The sequence below is a fragment of the Cynocephalus volans genome, chromosome 4 (assembly GCF_027409185.1).
Source record: "Cynocephalus volans isolate mCynVol1 chromosome 4, mCynVol1.pri, whole genome shotgun sequence".
NCBI lineage: Eukaryota > Metazoa > Chordata > Mammalia > Dermoptera > Cynocephalidae > Cynocephalus > Cynocephalus volans.
In genome coordinates, this window is record NC_084463.1 from 160,117,928 (window position 1) to 160,127,022 (window position 9,095).

A 9,095-nucleotide genomic window follows, 5' to 3' on the forward strand; every position below is an offset into this window, starting at 1 on the left:
ATCTCCACTTGTAAAGGAGTTTGGTTTTGAACATGTCAAGTTTGTTTTTTTGTTTTTTGTTTTGTTTTTTTTTCTTAATTTTATTTTGTCGATATACAATGTGGTTGATTATTGTGGCCCATTACCGAAACCCCCCTTCCTCCTCCCTCTCCCCGCTCCCACCCAACAATGTCCTTTCTGTTTGCTTGTCGTATCAACTTCAAGGAATTGTAGTTTTTATGGATTCCCCCCCCCCCGTTTTTTTTTTTTTGTGTGTGTGTGTGTGTGAATTTATTTATTTATTTTTAGCTCCCACCAATAAGTGAGAACATGTGGTATTTCTCTTTCTGTGTTTGACTTGTTTCACTTAATATAATTCTCTCAAGGTCCATCCATGTTGTTGCAAATGGCAGTATTTCATTTGTTTTTATAGCTGAGTAGTAGTCCATTGTGTAGATGTACCACATTTTCCGTATCCACTCATCCGATGATGGACATTTGGGCTGGCTCCAACTCTTGGCTATTGTAAAGAGTGCTGCGATGAACATTGGGGAATAGGTATACCTTCGACTTGATGATTTCCATTCCTCTGCATATATTCCCAGCAGTGGGATAGCTGGGTCATATGGCAGATCTATCTGCAGTTGTTTGAGGAACTTCCATACCATTTTCCATAGAGGCTGCACCATTTTGCAGTCCCACGAACAATGTATGAGAGTTCCTTTTTCTCTGCAACCTCGCCAGCATTTATCGTTCAGAGTCTTTTGGATTTTAGCCATCCTAACTGGGATTAGATGATATCTCAGTGTAGTTTCGATTTGTATTTCCCAGATGCTGAGTGATGTTGAGCATTTTTTCATATGTCTGTTGGCCATTTGTATATCTTCCTTAGAGAAATGCCTACTTAGCTCTCTTGCCCATTTTTTAATTGGGTTGCTTGTTTTTTTCTTGTAAAGTTGTTTGAGTTCCTTGTATATTCTGTTTTTTTTTTTTTTTTTTTTTTTTTATAAGATGACCGGTAAGGGGATCTTAACCCTTGATTTGGTGTTGTCAGCACCACGCTCACCCAATGAGCTAACCGCCATCCCTATATGGGATCCGAACCCACGGCCTTGGTGTTATCAGCACCGCACTCTCCCGAGTGAGCCACGGGCCGGCCCGTTCCTTGTATATTCTGGATATTAATCCTTTGTCAGATGTATATTTTGCAAATATTTTCTCCCACTCTGTTGGTTGTCTTTTAACTCTGTTAATTGTTTCTTTTGCTGTGCAGAAGCTCTTTAGTTTGGTATAAGATTGAAACAGACACAAATCTCCCGAACTCTTTCTATGAAGCAAACATCATCCTGATACCAAAACCAGGTAAAGATATAACCAAAAAAGAAAACTACAGGCCGATATCCTTGATGAATATAGATGCAAAAATCCTCACTAAAATACTAGCAAACAGAATACAGCAACACATACGTAAAATTATTCACCACGATCAAGTGGGATTCATCCCAGGGATGCAAGGTTGGTTCAACATACGCAAATCAATAAATGTGATACACCATATTAATAAAATCAAACAGAAGGACCATATGATCATCTCTATAGATGCTGAAAAAGCATTTGATAAAATTCAACACTCATTCATGACAAAGACCCTCTATAAGTTAGGTATAGAGGGAAAGTATCTCAACATAATTAAAGCCATATATGATAAACCCACCGCCAATATCATCCTGAATGGGGAAAAGCTGAAAGCTTTTCCTTTAAGAACAGGAACTAGACAAGGATGCCCACTCTCACCACTCCTATTCAACATGGTGTTGGAAGTACTAGCCAGAGCAATCAGAGAAGAGAAGGAAATAAAGGGCATCCAGATTGGAAAAGATGAAGTCAAACTGTCCCTGTTTGCAGATGACATGATCCTATATATCGAACAGCCTAAAGCCTCTACAAAAAAACTCTTGGAATTGATAAATGATTTCAGCACAGTTGCAGGATACAAAATCAACACACAAAAATTAGTAGCATTTCTATTCTCCAATAGTGAACATGCAGAACGAGAAATCAAGAAAGCCTGCCCATTTACAATAGCCACCAAAAAAATAAAATACTTAGGAATTGAGTTAACCAAGGATGTGAAAAATCTCTATAATGAGAACTACAAACCACTGCTGAGAGAAATTAGAGAGGATACAAGAAGATGGAAAGATATCCCATGCTCTTGGATTGGAAGAATCAACATAATGAAAATGTCCATAGTACCCAAAGTGATATACAAATTTAATGCAATCCCCATCAAGATTCCAAAGACATTTTTCTCAGAAATGGAAAGAATATCCAGACATTTATATGGAAAAACAAAAGACCATGCATAGCCAAAGCAATGCTGAGCAAAAAAAATAAAGCTGGAGGCATAACACTACCTGACTTTAAACTATACTACAAAGCTATAATAACCAAAACAGTATGGTACTGGCATAAAAACAGACACACTGATCAATGGAATAGAATAGAGAATCCAGAAATCAACCCACACACCTACAGCCATCTGATCTTTGACAAAGGCACCAAGCCTATACACTGGGGAAGAGACTGCCTCTTTAGCAAATGGTGCTGGGAGAACTGGATATCAATATGCAGGAGAATGAAACTAGACCCACACCTTTCACCATACACCATACAAAGTCAATTCAAAATGGATTAAAGAATTAAATATACACCCTGAAACAATAAAACTTCTTAAAGAAAACATAGGAGAGACACTTCAGGAAGTAGGACTGGACACAGACTTCATGAATACGACCCCAAAAGCACGGGCAACCAAAGGAAAAATAAACAAATGGGACATGTCAAGTTTGAATTACTTTCTGGACATTTGAGTGGAGATGCTGTATGCCCAAGAGATCAGAATTCAGGGAAGCAGTCTGGGCTAGAAACAGAAATTTAGAATTCTTAGGCATACAGATAGGATTTACAGTAGGAGATGAGATGAGACCACTGGGGACTGAGTTCTGAGGTACTCTTTCATGTAGAGGTTGGGCAATGAAGAGGAATGAGCAAAAGAGTCTGAGAAGGATTGGCCAGAGAGATAGGAGGAAAAACAGACGAACATCTGGTATCCTAAAGTGTAAAAGGATCACACAACCTGACCTACACTTTGGAAAAACAGTGCCGACTGCTGTGGGGAGAATAAACTGGAGAGGGTCAAGGATCCAGTAGAGAGCCTGTTTGGAAGCTACTACAATATTCTAGGCAAGAGATTATTGTTTCAAGGCAGAGGCATGATCAACAGTGTCAGATACTGCTGATAGGTCAAGCAAGTTGAGGACTGAGGACTGACCGGTGGATTTAGCTCTGTGAGTGCCTGATGACCATATTAAGAGCAGTATTGGAGCAAAAGCCTGATCGACTTGGGTTCAAGAAACGTGGGAGGAAAGAAATGGGAGACAGTGGTAACACAACTCTTTCAGGGATTTTTGCAGCAAAGGTAAGGAGGAAAGTAAGATAGTAGCTGGAGAAGAAGAGGGTTAAAGAAGGTTGTTGCTGTTGCTTGGTTAATAAGAGGCAATTGCAGGAGTGATGGCCTTGAATGGGTGGGAAGGAATGAGTTCCCACGTGGCAGCTTTGGCCTTTGCTTGGAGCACAGACAGTTTATCCACATTACCTGGAGAGAATGCGGAGCACACAGGTGCATGGGGTAGGGACTTCGATTTTCTTTTCTTTTCTTTTCTTTTTTTTTATAAAAGATGACTGGTAAGGGGATCTTAACCCTTGACTTGATGTTGTCAGCACCACGCTCACCCAGTGAGCAAACCGGCCATCCCTATATGGGATCTGAACCTGTGGCCTTGGTGTTATCAGCACCGCACTCTCCCGAATGAGCCACAGGCCGGCCCCCGGGACTTCAATTTTCTCAGTGAAATCGGAAGCCCACTCGGTCACCATCTTTTCAGATGTCTACTGGGCTCCTTCCCACCCTCCCTCCTTCACATCTTTGCTCAAATGTTACCTTCTCAAAGAGGCTGACCCAGCCCTGACCATTCTACTTAAAATCACACCCTCCAATCCAAATTCTTCTATCAGTCCCCCTACCCTGCTCTACTTTCTTTTCCAAAGCATTAATGTGTTCTATGACAGAGTTTCTCAACACAGGCACTAGTGACATTTAAGGCCAGGTAATTCTTTGTTGTTGGGGGCTGCCCTGTGTGTTGTAGGATCCGTGGCTTCTCCTCACTGGATGCCAGTAGCACACCTGCCCCAGTTGTGACCACTAAAAATGTCTCCAGACATTGTCAAATGTCCTCTGGGGGGAAAAATAGCCCTGGTTGAGAACGAAAATTCTAGCATAGAATATAATTTACTTATTTGCTATTATCTGTCTCCTACCACCAAAACATAAGCTCCACAGGACAGGAAATATGTCTGTTTTGTTCACTGATATGTCCCATGTGCCTAGAACAGTGTCTGGCACATAATAGGTGTTGAATAAGTATTTGCTGAATAAATATCTTTTTTTTTTTTTTTTTTTGGCAGCTGGCCAGTATGGTTGCTGAATAAATAATACATGTGCAAAGGAGTGATTATATTGATTGACATGGAATTTAGGCTGGGTGGGGAGGGAAGAGTGTGGGACAGCAAAGGTGTGGCAAAATCAATGGACTGCAGGTTCCAATGGGGGCAACAGATGGTTGGTGTTGGGGTGCTAGAGTGAGCTGGAAAGATAGGGGTGTTGGTTAGAGGGTAGGATGCTTGAAATTGAGATTATGCAGAGGGGGCTGTCGTTATTGGCAATGAAAAGATCCAGAACAGTGCTTCCAATAGAAAGATAACAAGAGCCACATAGTGAATTTTAGAATTTCTAGTAGCTACATTAAAAACAGTAGAAAGACACAGGTGAGATCCATGTGAATATATTTTGTTTAATCAATATATCCAAAATGCTATTTCAACTTGTAATCAATATAAGAATTATTAATGATCATTTACATTTCTTCACACTAAGTCTTTGAACTCTGGTGTGTATTTTACAGTCACGGTACATCTCCATTCAGGCTAGTCACGGTGCTCCATAGCCACATGTGGCTGGTGGCTCCTGTACAGAACAGCATGGCCCTCCAGTGACTGTGGGAGTAAGTGACTGAGGTGAGATAGAGGAAAAGATCATGGGAGAAGATGGGTCTAAGGAACTGAGAGGCCCAGCAGCTGGGTCATCTACATGTATATCGAAATCTCCAAGAACCTCTAAGAGACGGGAGGAGAATAGAGAGTGACAGCAAGGCCAGAAACAGATGATCAAGACGTGAGCCATCCGTGGGCTGGGAAATATCAAAAACAAACTAGGTGGTATGAGCTGATGACTTGAGTTCAGACTTGAGAGTTTGAAAGGAGGAGGGAAGGAGAATGTGTGTAAGTGGTGATGAGGATGATGGAGGGTGCCTGCCCCACCTCCTCCAGGCTCAGACGCAGGAGGGAGTAGGAGGTGGGGGTGGGACAGCAGAGGTGACCTCAGGGAGAGCAAGGTTTCTGCTGACCACAAGGGATAAGGAACAGTTTGGAGAAGGGGATAAGGACCAAGAGGTTGCTGAAGATGGGCCATCAACTCCAGAGGGCACAGAAGACAGCTCTCAGGAGCTGAGGAGGGTAGAGATGGGGTCAGGAAAGGGGATGGCCAGAGCTGTGTGGAACCTGGATGACCCACAGGGATAGAGAGCAGAAGCTTCTGATGGCCTCAAGGCAGGGGTGGTGATTGGGAGCACGCTGTGAGCGTGAGAGCAGGGGTAGGGAAGGGCCTGAGGCTCCAACTTGGTTCCCACTGCTGGACACAAACAGGCCAGGAGAGGGTGGCCTTTCTTTTTTTCTTAAAAGATGACCAGTAAGGGGATCTTAACCCTTGGCTTGGTGTTGTCAGCACCACACTCAGCCAGTGAGCGAACTGGCCATCCCTATATAGGGATCTGAACCTGTGGCCTTGGCATTTTCAGCACCGCACTCTCCCAAGTGAACCACGGGCCAGCCGTGGGGGTGGCCTTTCTTGACTCCGCCAATCTGTATATATGGGTATACATGGAACACTTTAACATAAATTAACCTCATGAGGGAGAGGAGAAAGTCAAAGGGGAATTCAGCCACTAATTTTTTTTTTGTTTGTTTTTAAAGATGACTGGTAAGAGGATCTTAACCCTTGACTTGGTGTTGTCAGCACCACACTCACCCAGTGAGAAAACCAGCCATCCCTATATGGGATCCGAACCCGTGGCCTTGGTGTTATCAGCACCACACTCTCCCGAGTGAGCCACAGGCCGGCCCAGCCACTAATTTTTTTACAAAGACTATCTGTGTAGTATTGTAATTAAAATTTATTTAAAATGACATCAACTAGGTAATACTCTTGACAAAAAAAGTGCAATTTGAACTTAATAAGGGAACAATCAGACAAATGCAAATTGTAGGTCATTTTACAAAAAAACTGGCCTGGACCCTTCAAAAATGTCAGAATCATGAAAGACAAGAAAAGGCGGAGTGCTGGCTGGTTAGCTCAGGTGGTTATAGGATGGTGTCGTAACACCAAGGTTAAGGGTTTGGATCCCCATACTGGCCAGCCACCAGGGGGAAAAAAGGGGGTGGGGGGAGGTAGGAACTGTTCCAGATTAAAGAAGACTAAAGAGACGTAACAACCAAATGTAAGGTTATGAGCTAGAGAATTGGATCCTCAATTTTTCAAAAATTCTGTAAAGAACATTTGTGACCCAATTGCATCAAAAATTGTGTGGTTTGAACAACAGAAATTTATTGTGTCACTGTTCTGGAGTATACAAGTTCAAGATCAAAGGCTGGCCTATTAGCTCAGTTGGTTAGGGTGCGGTGTTAGAACACCAAGGATGAGGGTTTGGATCCTGGTACTGGCCAGCCACAAAAAAAGAAGTTCAAGATCAAGGTATTGGCAGGGTTGGTTCCTTCCAAGGGCTGTAGGGAAAATCTGCTCTGTGCCTCTCTCCTGGCTTCTGGTGGTTTGCTGGCAATCTGTGGCATCCCTCGGAGCATCGCCCCAATCTCTGCTTTCATCTTAACATGGTATTCTATGTGTGTGTGTGTTCAAGTTTCCCCCCTTTTAAAGGACACTAGTCATATCGGATTATGGCCCACCCTAATGACCTAATTTTAACTAATTACATCTTCAATGACCTTATTTCCAAAAAAGGTCATACTCTAAAAGTTATCTGCGGTTATGACTTCAACATGAATTTTGGGAGGTTCTTAGAACTGGGGTTTTTAGAGGTGGTGACACAGGGCTGGCCAAGTAGCTCAGTTGGTTAGAGTGCAGCCTTGTATTGCCGAGGTCACAGGTTTGTACACCCAGTATCAGCCAGCCCCCCCACCAAAAAAAGATGGGTGGGAGGGGGAGGGAGGAATCGGTAAAGGGACATGAAAATCAACTACATTGTATACTGATAAAATTTTTTTAAAAAATAGAGAGGTGGTGATGCAGGAAGTTTCTAGGAAAGGCTGGACACCACGTGATTATTGCTGTTGCTGCTGCCACTGCTGCTCACGATCATTATTTTACCTTTTAATTCTCTTTTTTCCGCTTTTGCCAAATGCTTTGGCTCCAAGTTTCCTATGTGTAAATGTATATATTTATTTATTCTAGCTGTCAGGTGTTAAATGCCAAAGATTAGCTTTCCCCCCCAAAAAAAAGAATTTTGGGGAGGTTACAGCTGAACCCTTAACAGATTGTATATTAAATAACGTTAGAACAATATAACGATGGTTTCTGGTGGCTTTTTACTTTATTTATTTTGTGGCTCGCCAGCAAGGGGATCCAAACCCTTGACCTTGGTGTTATCAACACTGCACTCTAACCAGCTGAGCTAACTGGCAGTCCTAGTGGCTTCTCATTCTTAAAAGATGCCTGTTGACATATTTAGGTGCGAAGTTCAATATGTCTGTAACATACTTTCAAATGGTTTAGCAAAGTATATGCTATATGTATGTAGATATGGATAGATATGGAGGTAAAGCAAAAGTGGCAAAATGTTAATCGGTGGATCTAGGTAAAGACTATATGGAGTTCATATTCTTGCAGTCTTTCTGTAGGTTTGGAATTTGTCAACATAAAATATTGGGAAGAAATTAATTTTTTTAAATATAAAAAATAAAAAAATTTTAAATATAAAAATTTGAAAGGTTTTTGGCTAAATGATTGCTGGGTGCCAGAGAAGCAGCCATTTCTGTAATTTGGTGAGGGATGGCTCGAGGTCTTAGCTTACCAGAGGCCTGAGCATCCTTGCTGCCTGCCCAGAGCTCTTTCTTAGGACTTCTGCACCCTAATAGGCAAAGGAAACATTTCCTGAGTGGGCCGAAGGCATTTTACATCATCTCACCAAAGTCTCACTAGAACCTCCCATGAGATGGGTTTTTGGGGGGGGGGGGGGGTTGTATTTTAAAAAGATGACCAGTAAGGGGATCTTAACCCTTGGCTTGGTGTTGTCAGCACCACGCTCTCCCAAGTGAGCCAACCAGCCATCCCTATATAGGGATCTGAACCCTTGGCCTTGGTGTTATCAGCACCACACTCTTCCAAGTGAGCCACGGGCCAGCCCTAAGAGAGATGGGTTTTATTATTCCCATTTACAGATGGGGAAACTGAAGCTTAGCAAGGTCAGGTAATTTGCCCATGACTGCACAGCTAGACTAGAATCCAGTTGTCTGACTTCCAAGCCTGGGCTCCTAACCAGGCCCTAGAATTTATGGACACTCTCCAACCCCTATTCGCAACCAGACAGTGGCCCCTGAGCCTCTTTTCAGTACTTTCCCCTAGTTATAGGGCCCCCCAGGCCTGCCCTGATCCCAGGGCACATGCCCCACCCTCCTTCCCCATCCAGCCCAGCCACAGGGCCTGAGTCCTGCCCAGTCATGGACACCCCAGCTAAGAAAAAGTGGGACCCTCCCAGACTTCCCCACCTTCCCCCTCTCCCTCCTCTCAGCAGCCTTACCCAGGTGGGCAGTGGGATGCTGGATACCCTTGGTGTGTCCTCCAGATCCACTTCCACCCTTTCCCACCCTGCTCTGTGCCCCCAAGGCTGCCCTCTATGACTGACCTGCAGGAACTGAGCTCTCAGGGC